Raw genomic sequence first — 14,520 nt, forward strand, 5'->3', positions numbered from 1 at the left:
AAAACGCGTGGATTGCAGCAGCAGCAAGCCGAAAAGTGCAGGCATGTAAGGGATCTAGAGGTTGACAACATGTCTTCTTAACGGGAGTCCAGGAGCTCATCTCCACAAATGGACTTTTCAGGATCCTTGGGTGGCTCCGTAGTTTGAAACCAATTCTGGTTATCGCTTCTCGGCCTTTTGGCTAAGATCAAGTGTAGTATCTGTTCTTATCAGTTTAATATCTGATACGTCCCCTATCTGGGGACCATATATTAAATGGATTTTTAGAACAGGGAGATGGAAAAAGAGCTTGCTCTGTCCACTCCACGCATTGACCTGGTATTGCAGTATCTCCAGGACCGGTGCACCCCTTCTTTAATGCAGTTTCTAAAATCAGAAAGAATTGAATTCAATGTTTTTTGTTCATTTTGCTTGTTTGTCGGATTTTGGGATGGACTCTTTGGCTTTGCTTTTCTTCTCCTCATTGGATTTTTCATGTTCAAAGTTGCAGAAGCCAGATTACAAGCTCATTTTGGTTCAACTTCAGCAACTGTGCATTGCATTGCCATGTAATGTGATGCAATGCTATCTTTCTAGCTCTCCCTTTTTACTTCCTTTTGGATAAACAGACATATTAGGCAAGCATTTTGGAGCTTTCACCTAAATAACTACAGGTGGTGAGATAAGCTGCACAATATAATTGACCTTTCAGTATATTGTTGCACACACACCATCTATTTAGCAAATGCCCTTGTTATCAACAGCAGCCTTTTAAACTCACCTGAGCTAACAGGTATGTGCGCTGGTTACTCTGCTGCGCTTAAAATTTCTTTTTTGGTTTGCTACAATGCCTTTTCTGAAACGTTGTCTCCCTCTGCTGGAACACTGACTTCTTTCATTTAATGCCTGCAGACTATAAAAGAGAACCCAACCCAAAAAGTTTGGTTGATTAGTCTGTGGCATTCTGTTAAACTGTTGCTTATGGCGGTCTCTGTGAGCTTCTCAGCGACATTCAGCCAGCCAGGTATCCTGCCTGCAGTAGATGGAATGTGGCAATGGAACGCTGGCTGCGCGTGTCATAATAGGCTCTGAGCCTTTATATACCTGTGCACAGCAGCAGCCACCTTCAGTCTGCTGCTGGACAGCCAGCAGCAGCAGCAGCAGGAGAGGTATGTAATCAGGAGCCCTCCTGCTAAGGGTAGACAGCTGCTCGTTCCACCCCACCCCCCGCCTTAATTGGTTCTCCTCCCTTCCAACGGTGTTGAGGCGGGTGGGAACAGCAGGGGGTGAAGGTGCTGTGTTTAAAGAGGTGGAGTTATGCAGATCTAAAACGCGTGGATTGCAGCAGCAGCAAGCCGAAAAGTGCAGGCATGTAAGGGATCTAGAGGTTGACAACATGTCTTCTTAACGGGAGTCCAGGAGCTCATCTCCACAAATGGACTTTTCAGGATCCTTGGGTGGCTCCGTAGTTTGAAACCAATTCTGGTTATCGCTTCTCGGCCTTTTGGCTGCGGTCAAGTGTCTTGTACAGGCGACTGTGGTCCAGAAGGTACTCGGGTACCCCTCTCCTCGGCCTTGCAGGGTGACCCACTTCGGTGGGCTCCCCTGCCTGCTGCTACTGGGAGAGGGCTTAGTCCCAGGGTAACGGGTTGCGATCCCCCCCAGCCTCTCAGGTGTTTTTGTTTACAGAACTCTGAAAGGCGCAGATTGCAAGCGGTTTGCGATTTGCTTTTTCTTGTTGCGCTACCATGGAGGTTGACCCCAACCTCGTGCCTCACTATGCGAGGCTTAAAAACACTATCCGTATTCATTCCACAGAGGGCGGAAGTGATGAAAGGAAATTGCGGTACGTAGTCCAGGACGTGCTTGAAGGGCTCTTTCATGTGCAGAAGAACGAGATTCTCTCTATCCAGGATTATCCGAGGCGTGGCGATTATGACATCACCTTCACCGGGGAAGGCATTTTTCAGGATGTCCTGGTAAGAGCCAGAAAGGCAAAAAACAATCCTATTCTAAAAGGAATACTAGTTATCGAGCACGTCCTGGATGAGGTAAAAATGGTAATCCTTAAAGTATTTTCTCCTTTCGTTACTTCAGTGGAACTAACATGTTTTCTTGCAATGTACTTTAAAAGTGTAAAATGTATAGGGAAAGTACTTAATGAGTTTCACATATGGACGTCCAAATGGAAATTTCTAGTAACATGTGAAAGAGACCCTAATTTCCCAGGCGGTGTGAAACTCCCTCCTGCACGTTTTAAGATAGGTTCCTCAAATGGAGACTTCTTTTTTTCTGGTATGCCACCCTTTTGTAGAAACTGTGGAAAATATGGCCATTTTAAGGATGACTGTGAGGCAACCTGTAGAAACTGTGCTAGTACAGAACATGACACCAAAGAATGTCCTCATGATAAAAAATGTAATTTCTGCCAAAAACCTGGTCATTTTTATTTTTCATGCCCACATAGGTTCTGGGAGGCCGAACAGAGACGGAAGGAAAAGGCCAGGACATCCGAAAATGAACCAACAGGTCAGACCACCCCTCAGGAGGAGGAACAACAACCTGGAGCCTCAGCGAGCAAAGAGGGCGATTCGAGTGATGAGGAAAGCTCAGAGGTAATGAAGGGTAACTCCCAAGCAGTGAGGAAAAGTTGGCACCAAGACAACAGGGAGGCTAAAAGAAAGGCGGAAAAGGAACAAAAGGGCATGATCGGTAAAACCAAAAGAGACCGGCAGAAGGTTGACACCGAGCCCGAGGCAAAAACTGGGTTTCCTGGGCCTGAGTCTGAGGCTAACTGGACTACGGTGGGTCCCCATAAAAAGAAAAGAGGGAAGAAAGATGGTTCGAATGGAGCGGCTGATGGGGATCAGATGGACACATCTCCTGGTGGGGAGGTGGACGTTGGTCCCCCAAAGGTCCCGGACCCTGCTGACCCCGGTGGGGAGCCGGACCTTGCCAGCTCCATGAGCTCGGGTACATTGCCTTGTACACAACCTTCCCCTGTGTGTCGGCCTCCCCTGGGTGCAGGGGAGCCACCTGGGGACCCACCTGATAAGGATCTGAATGGCCAGCCCATGGAGACCCAGGGTGCTGTTCCTCTTAGTTGTCTCCCAAGCTACTCACATGTAGCGTTGGGTCATTGTCTTGGTGAGTCAAGTTCCTCCTCCATGGAGTCCTTACTTACGATAAATTCGGACGAGGGAAGTAGCTCGAGCGTAAGTGGTCTGGCCGGTTCAGCGGATAGGAAGTAAGTTCCGGATTTCTGTTTTATATAATTTTTTTACTTTCCTCCAATGGCAGAACTTAAGGGCATTTCCCTCAATGTGAGGGGTCTAAAATCAAAAACCAGAAGAGTAACATTATTTAATTTTTTAACTTGTCTTACGGCTTCCGTCTTCTTTTTACAGGAATGCAATATCCCTCACACAGTATCCTACAAAAAATACAAAGAGGATTGGAAATGTGGCCCATCAGTGTGGTCCGGGTCAAATGTTACCGGATCAGCAGGGATAGCTATACTTTTTAAGGGAAACGTTCAAATTGATTTTATCCAAGAGATTTTACCAGGTCGTATGTTATTAGTTAAAGCTTTTATTAATGGTGTAAAATGGCAATTTTTAAATTTTTATGGGTCCCCAGATAAAAATGAAAGAGCTGACATGTTAGAGATTTTACCATTATTTATTAATACCTCTGAACCTTTTATCTTGGCAGGTGATTTTAATTGTATTTTAAAGGGTGAAAGTCGGCGCTCTACAGCCGTAAGTAGAAATTATGACAAAACTTCCGGTATGTTAAGTAATATTTTAAGTGATTTTAGACTTGTTGATATTTATAAAGAATGCAACAAGACTAGTTCAGTAGAAGCCGGCTTTACCTGGAGCAATTTAAATTGCAGTTCAAGAATAGATTTTATATTTGGTTCAGAACAAATTTTACCTGATAAATGTGAAACCCACGATAATATCTTCTCAGATCATAAATTTTTATCTTTTAGTGTAAAAATTAATGCTAATAAAAAATGTGGGAAAAAAACTTGGAAAATGAATGTATCCCTTTTAAATGATTCTAAGATTTTATCGGATTTTATTGAATTTTATAAAAACTGCAGGAGGAAGAAAGATGTAAATGTCCCTATAAGTGCCTGGTGGGATAAAATGAAAAAAAAAAATAAAAGATTTTTTTATTAAGAAAAGCATATATAAAGCAAAAGAAAAGCTAGAATTATATAATAATTTAAATACCCGGTTACAGACCTTATATAAACTTAGAGAAAATGGTCTAGAAGTAGAAAAAGATATTAAAATACTGAAAGAAGAAATAATAAAATCACTAGAACAAAAAGGGAAAGAGCTCATTTTCCGCTCCAGAATAAAACACGTGGAGGAAGACGAAAAATGTTCTAGATATTTTTTTAAAAAAATTAGAGAGAAAAAAACAGTAATTGAAGATATAGATGGAGAGAAAAATATGGGAAAAATTTTGGAAAAGGTACATGGTTGCTATTTTAATCTTTTTAATGATAAAACAATAGATGAAAATATAATGCAAAATTCCCTAGAAGAAATAACATCTGTTTTAGATACCGCCTCCCAAGAATTTTTATCACAAAACATAACAGAAGAAGAAATTTTACAAACCATAAAAAGTTTTAAAATTGGAAAAGTCCCTGGATCAGACGGTATTCCTATAGAGTTTTATGTAAAATTTTATGATATTTTAAAAGAGGATCTGTTTTATGTTTTTACTGAAGTTTTTAATGATAAGGTTTTATTAAAATCCTGGAAAAAAGGGGAGGTCTCATTATTATATAAGAAAGGTGATAAGACAGACTTAAAAAACTGGAGACCTATAACCCTACTAAACTGTGACTATAAAATAATGGCAAAAATTTGTGCAAACCGCCTTAAAAAAATTATAGGAAAAATAATCCACTCAAACCAAGTATGTGGTGTGCCTGAGCGCAGTATCTGGGACAATCTAAACCTTGTTAAAGACTGTATTGAAGACATTAAAAACAGAAAAGGGAAGATGGCAATTTTATCAATTGACTTCGAAAAAGCTTTTGATCAGATTTCTCATTTTTATCTTTTTAAGGTTTTAGAAAAAATGGGCATACCAGAAAGGTTTTTATTATCTCTTAAAGCATTTTATAAGGATTGTACAAGTAAGATTTTAGTAAATGGTTTTAAGACACAAGATGTTTTTTTAAAATCAGGGGTAAAACAGGGGTGCCCCCTGTCCCCACTACTTTTTATTTGTGCTCTTGAGCCACTTTTATGTGCAATCCGTAGAGATAGACAAATATGTGGTATCCCTCTACCTGGAAGCAAAGGAACAGAAGCAAAAGTGGTGGGTTACATGGACGATGTGGCGGTCCTTTGCCGAGATGCACCATCACTACAAAACTCACTCAAACAGATCCAATCCTTTTGTACAGCTTCTGGTTTTAAGGTTAATTTTAATAAGAGTAGTATTTTAAATATTGGGGAGATGATTTTACACGATGTTTTTATTCCAATAACTGAATCTATTAATATTTTAGGTATTTCTTTCTGTGAATCCAATAATGGTCTAAATAACTGGGAGGCGGTAGCTCAGAAAGTGAATACGAAAATATGTATGTGGAATATGAGAAAATTAACGATGGAGGGTAAAGTATTAATTATAAAAATGGTCATTTTGCCTCTTTTATTGTATTTGAGTTTGGTTTTCCCTCCCCCTGTAAATATTTTAAAAAAGATCACTAAAGCATGTTTTACTTTTTTCTGGAGTTCTAAGATGGAGAAATTAAAAAGAGAAATTGTAACAAAACCAAAGCTCAAAGGTGGGAAAGACTTTCCAGATTTTAGTAGATTCCTTTTAATTAAATTTTTTTGCTTCTGTTTTAATGCCCTTTTTAAAAATCACTATTGGTCCTTTTTTATGCGTTATAACACTGGTTTTTTTATGAGAAAGTTTGGGTGGTTTGAAACGGTTTTATCATCTCCATATGCTTTTAAACTGCCAACGCATTATTTAATTTTAGAAAAAATAGTGATTCATTTTAATTTAGGGGGTAAAGAAGCGGGAGATCTACAAAATAGTAAGAAATTAATTAAAAGTCTTTGTAAAAATGAAGAGTTATGTAACATTGAGCGCTATGATGATGAACAAATATTGAATATATGGAAAGTCATTAATGCAAAATATCTTTTTAATATACAGAAAGATTTGGCTTGGAGCTGCGCACACCAATGTCTTCCGTGCCGGGCATTCCAACATAGAAGAGGACTCGTGAGGTCTGCCATTTGCCCAAGAAGCGGATGTCAAGAGGAGGAATCAGTGAAACATCTACTATGGACTTGTCCTTTTGCAAAAGCGTTCTGGAGAAAATTGCTCCCTCTGATGGAAAAAGTGGCAGACCTCAAAGACTTTAACTACGCCACAATACTTTATGGACTTATGGAATGCCCAACAAAAGACCAAAAAATTATGGCATGGAAGACAATAAATTGCGCCAAAATAGCTCTCTGGAAAGCCCGAAATATTTTAATTTTTAATCATGATGAATTGTCTTTAAATGATGTTTTTAGTTTTTGTTTAAGTGAAATGTATGTATATTTTTTATTAGATAAAAAAAATAATCCAAATATCTCCCTAAAATGGGATGTCAATGTATGGAACACATTTTGAATTTTTGTAACATTTTATTAATTTGAATATATGCAAATTTTTATCCTATTTGAATAATTTATGCTTTTAAGTCTCGTATGTTTCGAGACAATGTATAAAAATTTGTAATGATGTAAAATGTTGCTTTTATTTCTGTACATCTGTGTAATTTTTAAATAAAACTGGTTTTATCCCTGTGAGGGGATAGCCAAATTAAAAAAAAAATCTGTTCTTATCAGTTTAATATCTGATACGTCCCCTATCTGGGGACCATATATTAAATGGATTTTTAGAACAGGGAGATGGAAAAAGAGCTTGCTCTGTCCACTCCACGCATTGACCTGGTATTGCAGTATCTCCAGGACCGGTGCACCCCTTCTTTAATGCAGTTTCTAAAATCAGAAAGAATTGAATTCAATGTTTTTTGTTCATTTTGCTTGTTTGTCGGATTTTGGGATGGACTCTTTGGCTTTGCTTTTCTTCTCCTCATTGGATTTTTCATGTTCAAAGTTGCAGAAGCCAGATTACAAGCTCATTTTGGTTCAACTTCAGCAACTGTGCATTGCATTGCCATGTAATGTGATGCAATGCTATCTTTCTAGCTCTCCCTTTTTACTTCCTTTTGGATAAACAGACATATTAGGCAAGCATTTTGGAGCTTTCACCTAAATAACTACAGGTGGTGAGATAAGCTGCACAATATAATTGACCTTTCAGTATATTGTTGCACACACACCATCTATTTAGCAAATGCCCTTGTTATCAACAGCAGCCTTTTAAACTCACCTGAGCTAACAGGTATGTGCACTGGTTACTCTGCTGCGCTTAAAATTTCTTTTTTGGTTTGCTACAATGCCTTTTCTGAAACGTTGTCTCCCTCTGCTGGAACACTGACTTCTTTCATTTAATGCCTGCAGACTATAAAAGAGAACCCAACCCAAAAAGTTTGGTTGATTAGTCTGTGGCATTCTGTTAAACTGTTGCTTATGGCGGTCTCTGTGAGCTTCTCAGCGACATTCAGCCAGGCAGGTATCCTGCCTGCAGTAGATGGAATGTGGCAATGGAACGCTGGCTGCGCGTGTCATAATAGGCTCTGAGCCTTTATATACCTGTGCACAGCAGCAGCCACCTTCAGTCTGCTGCTGGACAGCCAGCAGCAGCAGCAGCAGGAGAGGTATGTAATCAGGAGCCCTCCTGCTAAGGGTAGACAGCTGCTCGTTCCACCCCACCCCCCGCCTTAATTGGTTCTCCTCCCTTCCAACGGTGTTGAGGCGGGTGGGAACAGCAGGGGGTGAAGGTGCTGTGTTTAAAGAGGTGGAGTTATGCAGATCTAAAACGCGTGGATTGCAGCAGCAGCAAGCCGAAAAGTGCAGGCATGTAAGGGATCTAGATGTTGACAACATGTCTTCTTAACGGGAGTCCAGGAGCTCATCTCCACAAATAGACTTTTCAGGATCCTTGGGTGGCTCCGTAGTTTGAAACCAATTCTGGTTATCGCTTCTCGGCCTTTTGGCTAAGATCAAGTGTAGTATCTGTTCTTATCAGTTTAATATCTGATACGTCCCCTATCTGGGGACCATATATTAAATGGATTTTTAGAACAGGGAGATGGAAAAAGAGCTTGCTCTGTCCACTCCACGCATTGACCTGGTATTGCAGTATCTCCAGGACCGGTGCACCCCTTCTTTAATGCAGTTTCTAAAATCAGAAAGAATTGAATTCAATGTTTTTTGTTCATTTTGCTTGTTTGTCGGATTTTGGGATGGACTCTTTGGCTTTGCTTTTCTTCTCCTCATTGGATTTTTCATGTTCAAAGTTGCAGAAGCCAGATTACAAGCTCATTTTGGTTCAACTTCAGCAACTGTGCATTGCATTGCCATGTAATGTGATGCAATGCTATCTTTCTAGCTCTCCCTTTTTACTTCCTTTTGGATAAACAGACATATTAGGCAAGCATTTTGGAGCTTTCACCTAAATAACTACAGGTGGTGAGATAAGCTGCACAATATAATTGACCTTTCAGTATATTGTTGCACACACACCATCTATTTAGCAAATGCCCTTGTTATCAACAGCAGCCTTTTAAACTCACCTGAGCTAACACGTATGTGCGCTGGTTACTCTGCTGCGCTTAAAATTTCTTTTTTGGTTTGCTACAATGCCTTTTCTGAAACGTTGTCTCCCTCTGCTGGAACACTGACTTCTTTCATTTAATGCCTGCAGACTATAAAAGAGAACCCAACCCAAAAAGTTTGGTTGATTAGTCTGTGGCATTCTGTTAAACTGTTGCTTATGGCGGTCTCTGTGAGCTTCTCAGCGACATTCAGCCAGCCAGGTATCCTGCCTGCAGTAGATGGAATGTGGCAATGGAACGCTGGCTGCGCGTGTCATAATAGGCTCTGAGCCTTTATATACCTGTGCACAGCAGCAGCCACCTTCAGTCTGCTGCTGGACAGCCAGCAGCAGCAGCAGCAGGAGAGGTATGTAATCAGGAGCCCTCCTGCTAAGGGTAGACAGCTGCTCGTTCCACCCCACCCCCCGCCTTAATTGGTTCTCCTCCCTTCCAACGGTGTTGAGGCGGGTGGGAACAGCAGGGGGTGAAGGTGCTGTGTTTAAAGAGGTGGAGTTATGCAGATCTAAAACGCGTGGATTGCAGCAGCAGCAAGCCGAAAAGTGCAGGCATGTAAGGGATCTAGAGGTTGACAACATGTCTTCTTAACGGGAGTCCAGGAGCTCATCTCCACAAATGGACTTTTCAGGATCCTTGGGTGGCTCCGTAGTTTGAAACCAATTCTGGTTATCGCTTCTCGGCCTTTTGGCTAAGATCAAGTGTAGTATCTGTTCTTATCAGTTTAATATCTGATACGTCCCCTATCTGGGGACCATATATTAAATGGATTTTTAGAACAGGGAGATGGAAAAAGAGCTTGCTCTGTCAACTCCACGCATTGACCTGGTATTGCAGTATCTCCAGGACCGGTGCACCCCTTCTTTAATGCAGTTTCTAAAATCAGAAAGAATTGAATTCAATGTTTTTTGTTCATTTTGCTTGTTTGTCGGATTTTGGGATGGACTCTTTGGCTTTGCTTTTCTTCTCCTCATTGGATTTTTCATGTTCAAAGTTGCAGAAGCCAGATTACAAGCTCATTTTGGTTCAACTTCAGCAACTGTGCATTGCATTGCCATGTAATGTGATGCAATGCTATCTTTCTAGCTCTCCCTTTTTACTTCCTTTTGGATAAACAGACATATTAGGCAAGCATTTTGGAGCTTTCACCTAAATAACTACAGGTGGTGAGATAAGCTGCACAATATAATTGACCTTTCAGTATATTGTTGCACACACACCATCTATTTAGCAAATGCCCTTGTTATCAACAGCAGCCTTTTAAACTCACCTGAGCTAACAGGTATGTGCGCTGGTTACTCTGCTGCGCTTAAAATTTCTTTTTTGGTTTGCTACAATGCCTTTTCTGAAACGTTGTCTCCCTCTGCTGGAACACTGACTTCTTTCATTTAATGCCTGCAGACTATAAAAGAGAACCCAACCCAAAAAATTTGGTTGATTAGTCTGTGGCATTCTGTTAAACTGTTGCTTATGGCGGTCTCTGTGAGCTTCTCAGCGACATTCAGCCAGCCAGGTATCCTGCCTGCAGTAGATGGAATGTGGCAATGGAACGCTGGCTGCGCGTGTCATAATAGGCTCTGAGCCTTTATATACCTGTGCACAGCAGCAGCCACCTTCAGTCTGCTGCTGGACAGCCAGCAGCAGCAGCAGCAGGAGAGGTATGTAATCAGGAGCCCTCCTGCTAAGGGTAGACAGCTGCTCGTTCCACCCCACCCCCCGCCTTAATTGGTTCTCCTCCCTTCCAACGGTGTTGAGGCGGGTGGGAACAGCAGGGGGTGAAGGTGCTGTGTTTAAAGAGGTGGAGTTATGCAGATCTAAAACGCGTGGATTGCAGCAGCAGCAAGCCGAAAAGTGCAGGCATGTAAGGGATCTAGAGGTTGACAACATGTCTTCTTAACGGGAGTCCAGGAGCTCATCTCCACAAATGGACTTTTCAGGATCCTTGGGTGGCTCCGTAGTTTGAAACCAATTCTGGTTATCGCTTCTCGGCCTTTTGGCTAAGATCAAGTGTAGTATCTGTTCTTATCAGTTTAATATCTGATACGTCCCCTATCTGGGGACCATATATTAAATGGATTTTTAGAACAGGGAGATGGAAAAAGAGCTTGCTCTGTCCACTCCACGCATTGACCTGGTATTGCAGTATCTCCAGGACCGGTGCACCCCTTCTTTAATGCAGTTTCTAAAATCAGAAAGAATTGAATTCAATGTTTTTTGTTCATTTTGCTTGTTTGTCGGATTTTGGGATGGACTCTTTGGCTTTGCTTTTCTTCTCCTCATTGGATTTTTCATGTTCAAAGTTGCAGAAGCCAGATTACAAGCTCATTTTGGTTCAACTTCAGCAACTGTGCATTGCATTGCCATGTAATGTGATGCAATGCTATCTTTCTAGCTCTCCCTTTTTACTTCCTTTTGGATAAACAGACATATTAGGCAAGCATTTTGGAGCTTTCACCTAAATAACTACAGGTGGTGAGATAAGCTGCACAATATAATTGACCTTTCAGTATATTGTTGCACACACACCATCTATTTAGCAAATGCCCTTGTTATCAACAGCAGCCTTTTAAACTCACCTGAGCTAACAGGTATGTGCGCTGGTTACTCTGCTGCGCTTAAAATTTCTTTTTTGGTTTGCTACAATGCCTTTTCTGAAACGTTGTCTCCTTCTGCTGGAACACTGACTTCTTTCATTTAATGCCTGCAGACTATAAAAGAGAACCCAACCCAAAAAGTTTGGTTGATTAGTCTGTGGCATTCTGTTAAACTGTTGCTTATGGCGGTCTCTGTGAGCTTCTCAGCGACATTCAGCCAGCCAGGTATCCTGCCTGCAGTAGATGGAATGTGGCAATGGAACGCTGGCTGCGCGTGTCATAATAGGCTCTGAGCCTTTATATACCTGTGCACAGCAGCAGCCACCTTCAGTCTGCTGCTGGACAGCCAGCAGCAGCAGCAGCAGGAGAGGTATGTAATCAGCAGCCCTCCTGCTAAGGGTAGACAGCTGCTCATTCCACCCCACCCCCCGCCTTAATTGGTTCTCCTCCCTTCCAACGGTGTTGAGGCGGGTGGGAACAGCAGGGGGTGAAGGTGCTGTGTTTAAAGAGGTGGAGTTATGCAGATCTAAAACGCGTGGATTGCAGCAGCAGCAAGCCGAAAAGTGCAGGCATGTAAGGGATCTAGAGGTTGACAACATGTCTTCTTAACGGGAGTCCAGGAGCTCATCTCCACAAATGGACTTTTCAGGATCCTTGGGTGGCTCCGTAGTTTGAAACCAATTCTGGTTATCGCTTCTCGGCCTTTTGGCTAAGATCAAGTGTAGTATCTTTTGAAAAGGCAGTTTTGTCCTTGGGCTGCCCTAGTAAATTGATGCATATTACACACTGGTTTGGTGCACTTGTTAGTACGCCAGGTGGCTCATAGAGTTATCTGATGGAAAACATGGCCCTCCAGGATCGAAGTCACTAGGCTGGGTAAGTGTGAGGGCTTTGGAGCAATGTGCCCCAGGAGTAGGCGCCCTGGTGGGAGTCCAAGCTTACTGGGACTGGGAACCCCAGAAAGACTTGGCTTCGTAGCACGCCGCACCTTTGCCAATCATACTTTCTGAGCAACCCCCCCTATTCCTGGCCTCCGGGCTAGGAAGGGGAATTTTTATAAACCCGGTCGGAGGTCCGGTCAGCTTTGGGCTGAGAAACCAACACAGGCTCCAGCTCCACTAGGGTGGCAGCCTAGATGGAAGCTGGGAGCACGAAAACGGCTCTTCTCCGGCTTCGGCTAGGGAGAGCATCGGAGATCCCTGACCCTCGCTGTGGCCTTCTGGCTCGGAGGGATGGGGATGGTTTATTGGGGACCCTCTCCTCCGGGAAGGGTCCACATGAATCCTCGCCTCGTGCGCTGTTTTGGTGTGACTTCGGTCACATTTTTCAGTGCCTTGGATGCAGCTTCAATCAAAAAATCTGTTCTTATCAGTTTAATATCTGATACGTCCCCTATCTGGGGACCATATATTAAATGGATTTTTAGAACAGGGAGATGGAAAAAGAGCTTGCTCTGTCCACTCCACGCATTGACCTGGTATTGCAGTATCTCCAGGACCGGTGCACCCCTTCTTTAATGCAGTTTCTAAAATCAGAAAGAATTGAATTCAATGTTTTTTGTTCATTTTGCTTGTTTGTCGGATTTTGGGATGGACTCTTTGGCTTTGCTTTTCTTCTCCTCATTGGATTTTTCATGTTCAAAGTTGCAGAAGCCAGATTACAAGCTCATTTTGGTTCAACTTCAGCAACTGTGCATTGCATTGCCATGTAATGTGATGCAATGCTATCTTTCTAGCTCTCCCTTTTTACTTCCTTTTGGATAAACAGACATATTAGGCAAGCATTTTGGAGCTTTCACCTAAATAACTACAGGTGGTGAGATAAGCTGCACAATATAATTGACCTTTCAGTATATTGTTGCACACACACCATCTATTTAGCAAATGCCCTTGTTATCAACAGCAGCCTTTTAAACTCACCTGAGCTAACAGGTATGTGCGCTGGTTACTCTGCTGCGCTTAAAATTTCTTTTTTGGTTTGCTACAATGCCTTTTCTGAAACGTTGTCTCCCTCTGCTGGAACACTGACTTCTTTCATTTAATGCCTGCAGACTATAAAAGAGAACCCAACCCAAAAAGTTTGGTTGATTAGTCTGTGGCATTCTGTTAAACTGTTGCTTATGGCGGTCTCTGTGAGCTTCTCAGCGACATTCAGCCAGCCAGGTATCCTGCCTGCAGTAGATGGAATGTGGCAATGGAACGCTGGCTGCGCGTGTCATAATAGGCTCTGAGCCTTTATATACCTGTGCACAGCAGCAGCCACCTTCAGTCTGCTGCTGGACAGCCAGCAGCAGCAGCAGCAGGAGAGGTATGTAATCAGGAGCCCTCCTGCTAAGGGTAGACAGCTGCTCGTTCCACCCCACCCCCCGCCTTAATTGGTTCTCCTCCCTTCCAACGGTGTTGAGGCGGGTGGGAACAGCAGGGGGTGAAGGTGCTGTGTTTAAAGAGGTGGAGTTATGCAGATCTAAAACGCGTGGATTGCAGCAGCAGCAAGCCGAAAAGTGCAGGCATGTAAGGGATCTAGAGGTTGACAACATGTCTTCTTAACGGGAGTCCAGGAGCTCATCTCCACAAATGGACTTTTCAGGATCCTTGGGTGGCTCCGTAGTTTGAAACCAATTCTGGTTATCGCTTCTCGGCCTTTTGGCTAAGATCAAGTGTAGTATCTGTTCTTATCAGTTTAATATCTGATACGTCCCCTATCTGGGGACCATATATTAAATGGATTTTTAGAACAGGGAGATGGAAAAAGAGCTTGCTCTGTCCACTCCACGCATTGACCTGGTATTGCAGTATCTCCAGGACCGGTGCACCCCTTCTTTAATGCAGTTTCTAAAATCAGAAAGAATTGAATTCAATGTTTTCTGTTCATTTTGCTTGTTTGTCGGATTTTGGGATGGACTCTTTGGCTTTGCTTTTCTTCTCCTCATTGGATTTTTCATGTTCAAAGTTGCAGAAGCCAGATTACAAGCTCATTTTGGTTCAACTTCAGCAACTGTGCATTGCATTGCCATGTAATGTGATGCAATGCTATCTTTCTAGCTCTCCCTTTTTACTTCCTTTTGGATAAACAGACATATTAGGCAAGCATTTTGGAGCTTTCACCTAAATAACTACAGGTGGTGAGATAAGCTGCACAATATAATTGACCTTTCAGTATATTGTT

General features: G+C 42.3%; 7 non-coding genes and 1 pseudogene across 7 annotated transcripts; all 8 read left to right on the forward strand.

Annotated features, from left to right (window-relative positions):
- Positions 1-161: 161 nt before the first annotated feature.
- Positions 162-352, forward strand: LOC141184059 (U2 spliceosomal RNA). The gene has a single exon (XR_012258854.1). It is a non-coding gene; the product is annotated as a U2 spliceosomal RNA (small nuclear RNA).
- Positions 353-6,823: 6,471 nt separating this feature from the next.
- Positions 6,824-7,011, forward strand: LOC141183311 (U2 spliceosomal RNA). Its single transcript, XR_012258298.1, has one exon. It is a non-coding gene; the product is annotated as a U2 spliceosomal RNA (small nuclear RNA).
- Positions 7,012-8,126: 1,115 nt separating this feature from the next.
- On the forward strand, positions 8,127-8,317 carry LOC141184060 (U2 spliceosomal RNA). The gene has a single exon (XR_012258855.1). It is a non-coding gene; the product is annotated as a U2 spliceosomal RNA (small nuclear RNA).
- Positions 8,318-9,432: 1,115 nt separating this feature from the next.
- On the forward strand, positions 9,433-9,623 carry LOC141184010 (U2 spliceosomal RNA). Its single transcript, XR_012258809.1, has one exon. It is a non-coding gene; the product is annotated as a U2 spliceosomal RNA (small nuclear RNA).
- A 1,115-nt stretch (positions 9,624-10,738) lies between these two features.
- LOC141184061 (U2 spliceosomal RNA) lies at positions 10,739-10,929 on the forward strand. Its single transcript, XR_012258856.1, has one exon. It is a non-coding gene; the product is annotated as a U2 spliceosomal RNA (small nuclear RNA).
- A 1,115-nt stretch (positions 10,930-12,044) lies between these two features.
- On the forward strand, positions 12,045-12,160 carry LOC141183513 (U2 spliceosomal RNA; annotated as a pseudogene).
- A 524-nt stretch (positions 12,161-12,684) lies between these two features.
- On the forward strand, positions 12,685-12,866 carry LOC141183265 (U2 spliceosomal RNA). The gene has a single exon (XR_012258259.1). It is a non-coding gene; the product is annotated as a U2 spliceosomal RNA (small nuclear RNA).
- Positions 12,867-13,981: 1,115 nt separating this feature from the next.
- On the forward strand, positions 13,982-14,172 carry LOC141184062 (U2 spliceosomal RNA). The gene has a single exon (XR_012258857.1). It is a non-coding gene; the product is annotated as a U2 spliceosomal RNA (small nuclear RNA).
- The last annotated feature ends 348 nt before the right edge of the window (positions 14,173-14,520 follow it).

This window comes from Phyllobates terribilis, unplaced genomic scaffold (assembly GCF_046119375.1).
Source record: "Phyllobates terribilis strain yellow unplaced genomic scaffold, ASM4611937v1 Scaffold_38__1_contigs__length_12584779, whole genome shotgun sequence".
Lineage (NCBI taxonomy): Eukaryota > Metazoa > Chordata > Amphibia > Anura > Dendrobatidae > Phyllobates > Phyllobates terribilis.